Source organism: Castor canadensis, chromosome X, assembly GCF_047511655.1.
Source record: "Castor canadensis chromosome X, mCasCan1.hap1v2, whole genome shotgun sequence".
Taxonomy (NCBI): domain Eukaryota; kingdom Metazoa; phylum Chordata; class Mammalia; order Rodentia; family Castoridae; genus Castor; species Castor canadensis.
Window position 1 is genome coordinate 120,491,869 of NC_133405.1, and position 15,290 is coordinate 120,507,158.

Genomic DNA, 15,290 nt, shown 5'->3' on the forward strand with positions numbered 1-15,290 from the left:
ACAGGTCTGCATGATATCCACTCCATCTGGCCACATCCCTCAGGCCTACACAGTCCTGCACAAACTTTGCTCTGTCAGCCACGCCCCCAAGGAATGCCAAGCCAGTGATCCATGGACATTCACAATCTCTGCCAGGCCATGCCCTCAGGCCTGCAAAGGCCTCCATGGTCTCCACTGAGATGTGCCCCTAAAGCCTGCCAAGCCAGCAATCCACAGACATGCATAATCTCCACACAGCCGGCCACGCACTTCAGGCACGTCAGGCACACCAGGCCCATGCTCTAAAGGCCCACAAGTTGCCTCAACTAAAGGCCTCCACCTGTAGGCCCATGGGACCCCACCCACCTGCCAACCATCACAGGAGAGCCCCAAACCTTCCTAAGAGACACACACAGACAGGTCCGGATGCTAAAGGAGTAACATCAGAACAACTAAGACTGCAATTCTACTGTTCCAGAACTGGTGATTTTTTTTCTCTTCTTTAAGGGATTTGCTGCCTGGTTTGCTGTTTGATCACCCACCATCTCTCCCATTTTTTGCTTTTTTTTTCCTCTTTTCCTCTCTTCTCTCTTCCTTTTATCTTTCCACTTTTTTCTCTTTTTTATCCTTCTCTCTTGGTTTTGTTAGTATTAATATTGTTACCCAGCTAATACTAAATTACACATAGTCCAGGGATAGAAATGGTACCTAGTGGAAATATGGGAAGAAAAAGGGAGGGAAACCATTCTCCCCACCCCAAAATAAAGTAGTACAGGATTTAGAGAGAAATGAATAAAATGGATACCCAGATCCAGACTCCAACAAAACAAAGATAAACTATACCAAGGAATGCAATGAAGCCCATAAGAACAACCTGAAAGAAGAAGTCCTACAAGTAATTAATGAGAATTTCATAGAGATGTTACTAGACATGGTCAACCAAAATATACAGGAGGCACTCAAGAAATTCCAAGACAACAAAAACAAAGAATATGAAAAAACCCAGAAACAAATAAATGAAATCATAGAAGCCCTAAACAAACACCAAACTGAAACTGAGACCACCATAAACAGAGAGATAAATGAGTTAGGGGCAAAAATTGACAAAGTTAAAGAGGAAGTAACCCACGATATAGAAAACCTCAGAAAAAAGAATGAAACAGAAATACAAAACAAAATGGAAGGCCATTCCAGCAGAATAGAAGAAACAGAAGACAGAATCTCAGAACTTGAAAATGAAATGGCATTTAAAGGAAAAACTGAAGAACTATTAATTAAACAACTCAAGACCTGTGAAGAGAAAATGCAAGAACTCACTAACTCCATCAAAAGACCAAACCTGAGATTCATGGTCATTGAAGAAGGAGAAGAGGTGCAAGCAAAAGGAATGCATAATATATTCAACAAAATAATAACAGAAAATTTCACATATCTGGAGAAAACTATACGCATTCAGGTACAGGAAGCCTCCAGAACACCGAACAGACCTGACCAAAATAGAACTAACCCACAACATATTATCATTAAAACAACAAGTACAGAGACTAGAGAAAGAATATTGAAGGCTGTGAGAGAGAATAAACAAATAACATACAAAGGTATACCCATCAAAATCACAGCAGACTTCTCAACAGAAACATTAAAAGCAAGAAGAGAATGGAGTGAGATCTTCCAAGCACTGAATGAAAATAACTTCAATCCTAGGATACTCTACCCAGCAAAACTACCATTCAAAATAGATGGAACAATAAAAGTCTTCCATGATAAGCAGAAAGTAAAACAATGTATGACCATCAAGCCACCACTACAAAAGATTCTCCAAGGAATTCTGCACACAGAAAATGGAAGCAAACAAAACCATGAAAGGGCAGGCAATACCAAACCACAGGAGAAGAAAAGGCAAGAAAGTAGAGAGTAACATTGATTCAGCTACACACAATCAAACCCTTAAACAATTAAGAAAACTAAATGACAGGAATCACCACACACCTATCAATACTAACACTGAATGCTAATGCACTAAATTCCCCCATCAAAAGACACCAATTGGCAAACTGGATTAAAAAAGAATATCAAACAATGTATTGTTTACAGAGACCCATCTCATCGACAGAAATGAGCACTGGCTGAGAGGGAAAGGCTGAAAGAAGATTTCCGAAGCCAATGGTCCCCAAACTCAACTAGCAAAAATGCTTTGCCTTCCTTATTATGCTTATGTCTTTTCTACAACAAAATTAGAGATAAGGGCAGAACAGAACCTGCCTGGAACTAAGGGGGTGAGGGGGGGAAGTGTGGGGAAGGGGGAGGGTGAAGAAATGACCCAAACAATGTATGCACATGTGAATAAATGAACAAAAAAATCATTTGGCCATTTATGATGGGGTTTATTTTGGGGCTCTCTACTGGCACACTGGTGTATATGTCTTCCTTTATGCCAGTTCCATATTCCTTTCTTCTTCTTTTTCTAGACTGTTTTGGCTATATGGGGGTACCTTGATTTTCATGTGGATTTTAGAATGTGTTTTTCTATTTGTGCAAAAACATCATTGGGGTTGAACACCTAACATAAGACCTATTCTCCTAATAAATGTTTAAGTATATAATACAGTATCATAAAATTAAAAGCCCAATGTTGTACAGTAAATACCCAAAATGTACTTACATAACTAAAACTTTATACTGTTTGACCAATACCTTTCTATTTCCCCCTCCACATACACACTGGTAACCACTATTTTACTGTTTGCTTCTGTGAGTTGACTCTTTTTAAATAAATTTTTATTAGGATATATTCATTGTATGGGGGGATTCATAGTGACAATTCCAATTAGACTTATATTGTACGTTATTTACATTGCACCCATCGTCTCTCCCCAACCTCCTCCCTGTCCAGCTTAAAGCAATTGCAAGAGGTTTCTTAGTTATGTTTCATATAGGTATATGAAGTCCATTAACCATATACCATCAACTTAATCTCCTTCATCCACCTTCCACCCTCCCACTAGTATCCCACACACACACACCGTACCTATTTTACAGTCCTGTTTTTCTTTATTAATATTTAGTTGATGTTCAAAGGGGTGTCTCAATGTATAGCCACTGTGGGTATACTTTACCTTGGTCTATTCAGCCTCTTCCATATTTTTCCCTTACCCCTTTACCTCCCACCCCCCCATATTTCAACTACTTTCAATGCACATCCTTATATTCTCTACCTTCACATCTTATGTTATGTGATATTACATAACATGACGCTCTATCATTCTCTGTTCCTTTCCCTCTTTCCCCAAGTTCCACAGAGTAATTCCACTGTTACAAACATGCTCTACATCTGAGTTTGTATGTGATGATACTTATTTTTGTGTATGTTTTTATCTTTTGATCTATCTTCCATGTATGAGAGAAAACATGTGGCTTTTGTGTTTCTGAGCCTGGCTTACTTCACTTAACATGATGTCCTCCAATTGCATCCATTTATTTCCAAACCACATGTCATTATTCTGTATGGCTGAGTAATACTCAATTGTGTGTGTGTATATATATATATACATTAAATTGTGAGATCACAATCATGATCCACTCACAGTTGCAGAGCACCTGGGTTGTTTCCAAAGCTTGGCTATTGTGAATAGTGGTGTGATGAACATTGGTGTTATCGATCCTGTCTTACATCCCTCACTTTCCCTCCTTTTCCTGTGATACAATCCATTGTTCTCCAACCCAACTACTCTTTCTACACCTTCTCATCCACTCTCTCCCTCATCTTAACCTCTCCCTCCTATCCCCCACAACCAGTCACCACCCTACCCCTCCCTCCTACACATTCACCACCTGCTGACTAGACTACTGTACAAACTATACACAACCCCAGCCCCCTGCAAAACCTGACATAACCACCCTCCACTACAACAACAGAAATATACACACAAGGGCCAAAAAACCCAGCAGCCCTCATGCCTCTTCCCACACATACACACACACATTTTCCCACCCCCCCTTTACTGCCACCTTCACAAATTTCCCAAATTTCTATATCTACCCTAATAACCATAATCCCCCCCCAACTCCCACTGTTTATAGATATTATCACCAAGGGGTTTTCTATACAAAATGCAAAATGGTCTGGCAATGAACCTGTGAATTTGTTATTACTAAATTACACCTCCAAGCCAGGGACAGAAAGAACACATCAACCAAGCTAACAACCAAGTCAGTCAAAACAAAAATTAAATCAAGAGAAAGAAAACAGGCAATTCAATCACCAATTAGCCTATCGAGAACATAGCCGCACAGCACCAAGTGGAGCAATGGGAAGAAGAGGGGATGGAAACCACTTTCCTCGAAAAAGTAATTCAATGCAAGATCCAGTGGGAAATGAAGAAAATGGAGACCTAGTTCCTGACCCCCTCCCCCCAAAAAAATGATAAATGTCACTAAGGAGCCCAGTGACACCCACAAAAAAAGAAAAACAAAGAAGAAATCGCTGAGAAATTCATGGAGAAGATAATAGACATGGTTAACCAGAATGTACAAGATGCAATCAAGAAATTTCAAGACACCAAAAATAAAGAACATGAGAAGACACAGAAACAGAAACAAATAATTCAGAGAAGACTTCAACAAATATCAAAGTGAAACAAAGGACAATTTAAAGGAGAGATATATGAATTAAAGACAACAACACAAAATATAGAGGAGGAGTTGAACAAAGATATTGAAAACCTCAGAAAAAAGAATCAAATGGCAATTCTGGAAATGAATAGTCCCTTTAGTCAAACAAAAAACACAGCAGAAGGCCACTCCAGCAGACTAGAACAAGTGGAAGACAGAACCTTAGAGCTCAAGGATAAAATAGAATAAAGAAAAAATCAAAGAAATCTTAGTCAAACAATTCAAGAGTTGTGAAAGGAATAGTCAAGAACTCACCCATTCCATCAAAAGAACAAACCTGAGAATCATGGGCACTGAAGAAGGAGAAGTGGTGCAAGCCAAAGGGATACATAATATATTCAATAAAATAATAACAGAAAGTTTCTGAAATCTCAAGAAAGTTTTGCCCATTCAGGTACAGAAAGCCTCCAGTACACCAAACAGACTTGACCAAAATAGAACCTCCCTGTGGCATGTTATCATTAAAACAACAAGCACAGAGAACAGAGAAAGAATATTGAAGGCTGTAAGAGAGAAAAAACAAATAACATACAAAGGTAAACCCATCAAAATAACAGCAGACTTCTCAACAGAAACATTAAAAGCAAAAAGGGCATGGAGTGAGGTATTTCAGGCACTAAATGAAAATAATTTAAACCCTAGGATACTGTATCCCACAAAACTATCATTCAAAATTGACAGAGCAATAAAAATCTTCCACAATAAATAGAAACTAAAATAATATATGACCACCAAGCCATCACTACAGAAGATTCTACAAGGAATTCTGCACACAGAAGATGAAGGCAAACAAAACCATGAGAGGACAGGAAGTATCAAACCTCAGGAGAAGAAAAGACAAGTAATCAGAGAGCAGCATTGATTTGGCTGCACACAATCAGATCCTTAAAAAACAAAAACAACTAAATGGCAGGAATCACCACATACCTATCAATATTAACAGTGAATGACAATGGACTCAACCACCCCCCCCAATTAAAAGACACCATTTGGCAAACTGAATTAAAAAGGAAGATCCAACAATCTTTTGTTTACAAGAGACCCATTTTATTGACGGAAATAAACACTGCCTTAAGGTGAAAGGTTTGAAGGAGATTTACCAAGCCAATGGCCCCTGAAAATTGCAGGAGTAGGAATTACACAAAGTAGACTTCAAAGTTACATTGGTCAAATGAGATAAAGAAGGACACTTCATACTAATAAAAGGTGCAACACATTAAAAGGAAATAACAATTATCAACCTATATGCACCCAATGTCAGTGCACCCAATTTCATCAAACATATACTAAAGGACTTAAAAAGCACATATAGAATCCAACACAGTGGTAGTGGGAGACTTTTATACCCCTCTATCACCAACAGATAGGTCATCCAAAAAAAAATCAGCAAAGAAATATGAGAACTAAATGACACCACAGATCAAATGGACCTAACTAATGTCTACAGAATATTTCATCTGACAACAGCACAATATACATTCTTCTCAGCAGCCCATAGAACTTTCTCCAAAATTGATCATATCCTACAGCACAAACAAAGCCTTAGCAAATATAAGAAAATAGAAGTAACCCCCTGCATTCTATCTGATCACAATGCAATAAAACTAGAACTCAACAACAAAAACAGCAGTAGAAAATATGCAAATATTTGGAGGCTAAATAACACATTGCTCAATAATCAGTGGGTCAAAGAAGAAATAAGAGAGGAAATCAAAAGTCTCCTGGAAGTTAATGAAAATGAAAACACCACATACCAGGACCTGTGGGACACAGCAAAGGCCTAAAGAGGAAAAAGTTTAAAAAGTCCTTAAAGTCCTAAGAGGAAAGTTTATAGCCATGACTGCACACATTAAAAGGACAGAAAGATCTCAAATAAATGACCTAAAGCTACATCTTAAACTCCTAGGAAAAAAAGAACATGCAAAACCCAGAACAAGCAGAAGGAGAGAAATAATAAAAATAAGGGCCAAAATTAATGAAATAGAGCCCCCCAAAAACATACAAAGAATCAACGAAACAAAACGCTGGATCTTTGAAAAAGTAAACAACATTGACAAGTCCCTGGCAAATCTGACTAAAATGAGCAGGAAAAAGACCCAAATTAGTAAAATCAGAAACAAAAAAGGGGAAATAAAAACAAATACCAAGGGAATCATCAGAGACTACTTTAAGAACCTATATTCCGATAAATTGGAAAATCTTGAAGAAATGGACAAATTTCTAGATACTTATGACCATCCAAAACTGAACCAAGAGGATTTTAACCACCTAAACAGATCTATAACACATAATGAAATTGAGGCAGCAATAAAGGGTCTCCCAAAAAATAAAAGTCCAGGACCTGACAGATTCTCTGCTGAATTCTACCAGACCTTTAAAGAAGAACTAATATCAACACTCCTTAAACTTTTCCAAAAAATGGAAAGGGTAGGAACACTGCCTGACTCATTCTATGAAGCCAGTATTATACTTATCCCAAAACCAGATAAGGACACATCCAAAAAGGAGAACTACTCGCCAATCTCATTAATGACCATTAATGCAAAAATCCTCAATAAAATAATGGCAAACCGAATCCAACAACTTATAAGAAAGAACATTCACCATGACCAAGTCAGCTTCATCCCAGGGATGCAAGGATGGTTCAACATACACAAATCAATGAATGTAATATAGCACATTTATAGAAGCAAAGACAAAAACCACTTGATCATCTCAATAGATGCAGAAAAAGCCTTCGATAAGATTCAATACCACTTCATGATAAAAGTGCTAGCTAAGAAAACTAGGGATAGAAGAAGGTACCTCAACATTATAAAGGCTATATATGACAAACTAATAGCCAACATCATATTTAATGGGGAAAAATTGAAACCATTTCCCCTAAAGTCAGAAATGGGACAAGGATGCCCACTCTCCCCACTCCTATTCAACATAGTCCTGGAGCAATAAGGCAAAGAGAAGAAATAAAAGGAACACAAACACTATCTCTATTTGCAGATGACATGATCCTATACATCAAAGATCCAAAAAAATCCACCCAAAAACTTCCAGATACCTTAAAACAGCTTCAGTAATGTAAAATCAGTAGACTTTCTATACACCAACAATGAAAAATTGAGAAAGAATACAGGAAAACAGTTCCATTTATGATAGCCTCAGAAAAATCAAATACCTGGGAATAAACTTAACAAAGGATGTAAATGATCTCTATAAGGAGAACTACAAACCACTAAAGAAAAAGATCAAAGAAGACTACAGAAGGTGGAAAGATCTCCCATGTTCATGGATTGGTACAATCAACATAGTAAAAATGGCTATACTACCAAAAGCAATCTACATGTTCAATGCAATTCCCATCAAAATCCCAACAACATTCATCACAGAGATTGAAAAATCTACCCTACCCTATAGTTCATTTGGAAATACAAAAGACCACTAATATCCAAGGCAATACTGAGAAAAAGAACAATGCTGGAGGTATCACAATACTGGACTTCAAACTATATTATAGAGCCATAGCAATAAAAATGGCATGGTACTGGCACAAAAACAGATATGAAGACCAGTGGAACAGAATAGAGAACCTGGATATGAACCCACACAGCTGTGCCCAACTTATTTTTGACAAAGGTGTCAAAAACATACAATAGAGGAAAAACAGTCTCTTCAACAAATGTTGCTGGGAAAAGTGGTTATCTGCCTGCAGAAAACTGAAACTAGATTCATGCCTGTCACCCTGTATTAGTATCAACACAAAATAGATTAAGGACCTTAATATCAGACCCAAAACCTTGCAGTTAGTACAGGAAAGAGCAGGAAATACTCCAGTTGAAATAGGTATAGGCAAGGACTTCCTCTGTAGAACTCAAGCAGCCCAGCAACTAAGAGAAAGGATGGACAAATGGGACTACATGAAATTTAAAAGCTTCTGCACGACAAAAGAAATGGTCTTTAAATTGAAGAGACCACCCACAGAGTGGAAAAAACATTTGCCAGCTATATATCAGACAAAGGACTGATAACCAGAATATACAGGGAGCTCAAAAAACTAAACTATCCCAAAATCAATAAACCAATAAAGAAATGGGCAAGTGAACTAAACAGAAATTTTTCAGAAGAAAAAATTTAAATGGCCAAAAAATACATGAAAAAATGCTCACCATCTCTGGCCATAAAGGAAATACAAATCAAAACCACACTAAGATTCCACCTCACCCCTTTTAAAATAGCTATCATCAAAAACACCACCAACAACAGGTATTGGCAAGGATATGGGGAAAAAGGAACTCTTGTACACTGCTGGTGGTAATGCAAACTAGTGCAACCACTCTGGAAAACCATATGGAGGCTTCTTAAAAACAGTGATCTGCCATATGATCCAGCAATCCCACTCCTAAGGAAATACCCAAAGGACTGCAACTCAGGTTACTCCAGAGGTACCTGCACACCCATGTTTATTGCAGCGTTATTCACAATAGCCAAGTTATGGAAACAGCCAAGGTACCCCACTACTGATGAATGGATCAAGAAAATGTGGTATTTATACACAATGGAATTTTACTTAGCCAAGAAGAAGAATGAAATCTTATCATTCACAAGTAAATGGATGGAACTGGAGAACATCATCCTGAGCGAAGTTAGCCAAGCTCAGACCAAAAATTGTATGTTCTCCCTCATATGCGGACTTTAGATCTAGGTCAAAGGCAGTAATGTTGTTGGACTTGGGACACACGCTAAGGGGAGAGCACATACGGGAGGAATGGGGATAGGTAGGAAACCCAAAACTTGAAAGTGTTTGATTTTCCCACTGCAGAGGAGCTAATACAGTAACCTTAAAGCAACAGAGGTCAATATGGGAAGGTGACCAAGATGTAGTGAAGAGGTCAGGTAGAGATGAATCAATTCGGGTTGTAATACATTTGTGTATGGAAGCAATGCTAGGAATATCTCTGTATGGCTATCCTTATCTCAACTAGCAAAAATGGTTTGTCTTTCTTATTATTGCTTATGCCTTCTCATCAACAAAATTGGAGAAAAGGGCAGAACAGGTTCTGCCTGGAAGCGAGGGGGATCGGGGGGGAGAGGAAGGGGGCAGGAAAGAGGGGAAAATGGCACCAAAAATGTATGCACATATGAATATATGAATAAAGAAAAAAAAGAGTGAATCTCCTCTTGAAAAAAAAAAAACACACTAAGATTCCACCTCACTCCTGTTAGAATATCTATCATCAAGAACACCACCAACAACAAATGTTGGGGAGGATGTAGGGAAAAAGGAAACTTCATACACTGCTGGTGGGACAGTAAGCTAGTACAACCACTTTGGAAAACAATATGGAGGCTTCTTAAAAAACTAAACCTAGATCTGCCATATAATCCAGCAATCCCACCCCTAGGGATATACCCAAAGGAATGCGACTCAGGTTACTCCAGAGGCACCTGCACACCCATGTTTATTGCAGCACTATTCACAACAGCCAAGTTATGGAAACAGCCAAGATGCCCCACTACTGATAAGTGGATTAAGAAATGTGATATTTATACACAATGGAATTTTATTCAGTCACAAAGAAGAATGAAATTTTGTCATTTACAAGTAAACAGATGGAACTGGAGAACATCATCTTAAGTGAAGTTAGCCAGGCTCAGAAGGCCAAAGATCACATGATCTCCTTCATATGTGGATTATAGACCTAAAACAAATGCAGCAATATTATTGTACATGGGTCACACACTAAGAGGAGTACGCACATGGGAGGAATAGGGAAAGGGAAGGAAACCTAAAACTTGAATGTGGTTGATATGCTCCTTGTAGAGGAGAGAATAAAGTAATCTTAAACTGGCAGAGGCCACTATGGGAAGATGACCAGGAAGTAGTGAGGAGGTCTGGTAGAGATGAACTGATGTAGGTTGCAATACACAGTGCATGGAAGCAATGCTAGGAATCTCTCTGTATCCTTATCTCAACTAGCAAAAATGCTATGTCTTTCTTATTATCTCTTATGTTTTTTCTTCAATAAAATCAGAGAACAAGAGGGCAAAACAGGTTCTGCCTGGAAGCAGGGGATGGGGGAGAAGGTGGCCCAAACAATGTATGCACATGTAAGTAAATGTAAAAATGATAAATTTTTTTAAAAATTCACTGGAAATACATACTTAACTAAGTAATAGTAATGCCCAACAATTGCATAGGAAAGAAAAAACTTTGTCCAATCCTGCTACTGTGTGTGGCAACCATATATACTAATTGGGAAATTTTATTTAATTTAAAAATGACTGATATACCTTGATCTCTGAAAAAATAATTTAACATTTCTGAAATTATGTATTTCCCTTTTCAATTGGGCAAGAGAGAACAAGCATTCTGTCTTCCTTATTTCTTCTTCCTCACTTTGTCCTTCTTTTAAAATATAAAAGGAAAAGAGGGGGTTTTGAAGAAAAATTACTAAGCAGATTTTTTAAGGTTTCCATGTATTCAATTTCCTCATAGTGGGGATTTGTTAAACCACTAAATCCATTTTTCTTGGATTTATATTTTCCATTTTCATTTTTCCAAGTTCTAGAACTATTTAAAAGTTAAATATAACTTCTAGAATAAGCATATATATTACATGTAAATAACTCAACACCATACTGACCTCAGTACTTCTTAATTCATTTGTTAAGGGGATTAATGAATTCAAATTATGCCCTAGGATTCTGCACAGAAATAGAACCTTAGTGGCCCCATAAGATGTATAAACAAGAAATCAGAAACATCTGACAAAGAATACCTTCAAAAAACAAAATTCCAAGGATAAAATAATCTCTCATCCAATGGCAATATATACTGGTATTTTATCAACAGAGATAAAATATAAAATGGGAGGAAATATTTGTAAATTATTCATCTGACAAGGGATTAATAGCCAGAATTATATAAGGAATTAAAAATCCTTAGGAGCAAATTAATCGAATTTAAAATGGGCAATGATCTGTTAGGGTGGGTTCAGAAAATATCTCAAAATGAGGGCTTCAAAAGAAACCTCAGAAGCAAAGTTTATCTCTGACTTTCTACTGCCTTCCTGACTGACACTCCTCATTCTTTCCCAAGTCAATCCATGGAAACTAGAATTCCTCTTCCTCAATGCAGGTCGTAAGAACTAGAACCACTTTACACCAAAGTCAGCCATAAAGCCTGAAAATGTTTTTCTATTTTTTCCCACTTTTCTGTGTAAGAGTTGGCCATAAATTGATTCTCTGATCTATGTTGTTTGATTGTATGTCATAAGACCCCATTCTAGTAAAGGTGCCTCCCCATACTCAGAAGGAATGAATGCTGATCAGAGAGGCCAAAAGGATTTGAACAGACTGGCCTTGCTTGGTTTCCCTCCACAGTCTATTACTATTTGATCATACCCATTTTGTCCAATCATATCTCTACAGGGTAGTTAGTCCATGCTTCAACAAACCCAAGCATAAGGATACATAGTTCACCATGTTTCTTTGTGTCTTCATTCTAAAGACTCCCATAGCATGTAAAACTGTTATCAAATAAATTCGTTGTAGCTTTCTTTTGTTTACCTATACTTTGCTATGGGAGCATTTTCCATGATCCCTTATATTAGGCAGAAAAGAGACCACCCCCTTTTCTATGACTGCAAATGTGTATAGAATTTCAGATTTGAAAGATGAAAAAAATCTGGAGCTCTTCAAACAATGTGAATATTTTCAATACTTCTAAACTATACTTTAAAATGGTTAAGTTCATCACATCAAGAATATAATTATGCCACACTAATCCTTCAGGAACAGAATTAGTCTATCTAATCATGTTCCAAGACACAAAATTATCAGAAAAATGTTACAAAAATACTGCTTTTAATGACAATGAAGTACAATTTTAAAGAGCTGAGAGGCCAATACCTTCTATTATTCTTATATTCACATAAACAACTGGTAATATGAAGTCATTTTCCCATAGACATTATACCCCATAGACAAGCAATTACATTTTCCATTTAAAAAGCATATTAAAGGTGCATTGGTAAATAAGGAAGGGTAAATCATTTGTTACTCATGTTTACAGGGGCTGCAAACAAGTTTCTAATAATAGAACACTATTGCCCGAATTTTATGCTGTATCTTTGTACTAAATGATAGCCAGAAAGCCTATAAGAACCAATACCTAAATCATAAGTAAATAATTCAATTGATGTGGAAAGTCTTTGAAAGCACATAAAAAATTAGTGTTATTAAAAGACTGCTAGAAAATGCTAATCCCATTACAGGAAAAACTTACTACTATTTTTCATTTTTGACAAATTAATGTAATGCACATCGGGGAAATTATAATAGCTTTGTATTGGTCTTAGACCCCTTCTTTCTACTCCTATGTTTTGCTACCAGGTTCTGCTCTGAGCAGGTTAAGAAAAAGTTTAAAATATTTTAGACTTTAGAAGGAGATTGTCTGTAAGAGCAACAGCATTTCTGTTGTGAGTTAAAGTTTCTGCTTGAAAAAATGGCAATAAAGAGGATTCCAAGATGGCGGCTAGAGGGAGGAAGCAGAAAGCGAGCCTCCTATAGTGAAATCTTGGAGAGACGCTGGAGACACACTTTGCAGGCATAATCACTGAGAAAAGGCATAACTTTGACCCCTCCATACCTCCAGCTGGCGCAGAGAATCTCCACTTCACGTTAAACAGAGAAACAAGGAGGGCCCCCAGGCCGCCAGTCGCCGGCGCCCAGATGGCTTGGGAAGACGCAGAGCTTTGCAGTACCATGGTACTCCCACAGACAAGCCTGGGCCAGAGCAGCATAGCCCCCTGGACAGACTGACCTCCACCCGGGAAAAAAGAAAAACTGAGTAATAAGCAATAAGAGCAATAAAGACACGCTGGAAAGAGGGTGGGGCGCCCTGAGCGCTGAAGATTGGGGGAAGGGAATCCTTCCCGGGACTGTAAATAAACAAGCTGGGCGGGCTAGAGAGGCTCTGGCGGGAGCAGGGGCGGGGCGCACACCCAGCAACCAGGAGCAGGGAAGCTTGTGAGAGTGCCGGAGGGAGGAAAACTCCACAGGAGAGGAGGGAAGACCCACTTCCCACGTGAGCTGTAAACAAACATGGCGGCTGGAAGGAGCAGCAGCACCGCCCAGTAAGCAGGAGCAGGAAAGCATGTGAAAGTGGCAGTGGGAGGAAAACTTCACAAGAGAGGGGGGAAGACCCACCTCCCACATGAACTGTAAATAAACATGCAGGCCTGACAACGCAGGTGCAGTGGCACCTTTCCCAGTGTTTGGAAAGGGGAAAGCCTGTAGCAGAGGCTCCCGCACAGGAGAAATCTGAACAAACAAAGCCTGCGGGGCCAGGTGAATGCTAAGATCACCCCAGAGATCTGCATAAACAATGCCTTCAGCAACAGCAGGCTGACAGCAGCGGGCAGGCAAGCCACAGCTGCAGATACCATTCTCAGAACTGTCTCCAGACTCTTTTTTTTCTTTTTCTCCCTACCTTTGATGAGAGAACAACCGAATTACACCTGCAAGTGGAAAAACTTATTGAAACTGTATTGCATTTGAACTTGGGAAACTAGGTGGGGTTTTGTGTGTGTGTGTGTGTGTGTGTGTGTGTGTGTGTGTGTGTGTGTGTAGTTTTGTTCTACTTTAAGCGTCCCCTTTGATGAGACAACTACAGAACAACATCTGAGGCACCATCTCCAGGATTGGAGACTGAGACAGACACCCAAATTATTAAGACAGAAATTTCATTGCATTTGAACTTAGAGGGTTTTTTGGTTTTTTGGTTTTTTTTTTAATTTTCTATTTTCCATTTTATTTTAATTCATTTTTAATATATAGATATTTCTTTCATTTACTTATTTTTTATTTTTATTCCCATCTTAATTTTTTTTTATTTTTGATTTTCAATCCTATCTCTGTCCCTCTAATGTCTGTTCAGCTTACTGTCAATTAGTACACTAACGCTCCCTGTTTATACCTTTGAAACTTTCTTGTCTGAAACCTTGTTCTGCTTTCTCCCTCTTGTCTGTGTATTTGTTTTCCCCTTTTCTTTAACTTCTTGCTTTCCATCTCCACTCACTCTTCCATTCTAAATATTACCATTGTTATTATTACAAGCTAGAAAATACTTAATTGCACACAGTACAGGAACAGTAACAACACCAAAGACAATGACAGGAAGACAAAAAAAACAGGGAAACCAGTTTCCCCACAGCAAAAAATTAGTACAGGAACCAGAGGGGAATGAAGAGAACAGAAACTCAGATCCAGACTCCAACAAAATGAAGATAAACTATGCCAAAGGACCCAATGAAGCCCACAAGAATAATTTAAAAGAAGACATACTACAAGTACTCAATGAGAATTTTATAGAGATGATACTGGGTAGGGTCAACCAAAATGTACAGGAGACACTCAAGAAATTCCAAGACAACAAAAATAGAGAATTTGAAAAAGCAAAAGAAGAAATAAAGGAAACCATAGAAGCACTGTATAAACACCAAAGTGAAAGAGAGAACAGGATGAATAAATAGATAAATGAACTCAGGACAAAAATACACAACATTAAAGAGGAAAACAGCCAGGATATGGAAAACCTCAGAAAAAAGAACGAAACATTACTGCAAAACAAAATGGAAGGC

At 38.1% G+C, this 15,290-nt stretch overlaps 1 pseudogene; it reads left to right on the forward strand.

Moving 5' to 3' along the window:
- The first annotated feature begins 218 nt into the window (after positions 1-218).
- Positions 219-15,290, forward strand: part of LOC141419504 (thymosin beta-15A pseudogene) — a 33,953-nt pseudogene continuing 18,881 nt past the window's right edge.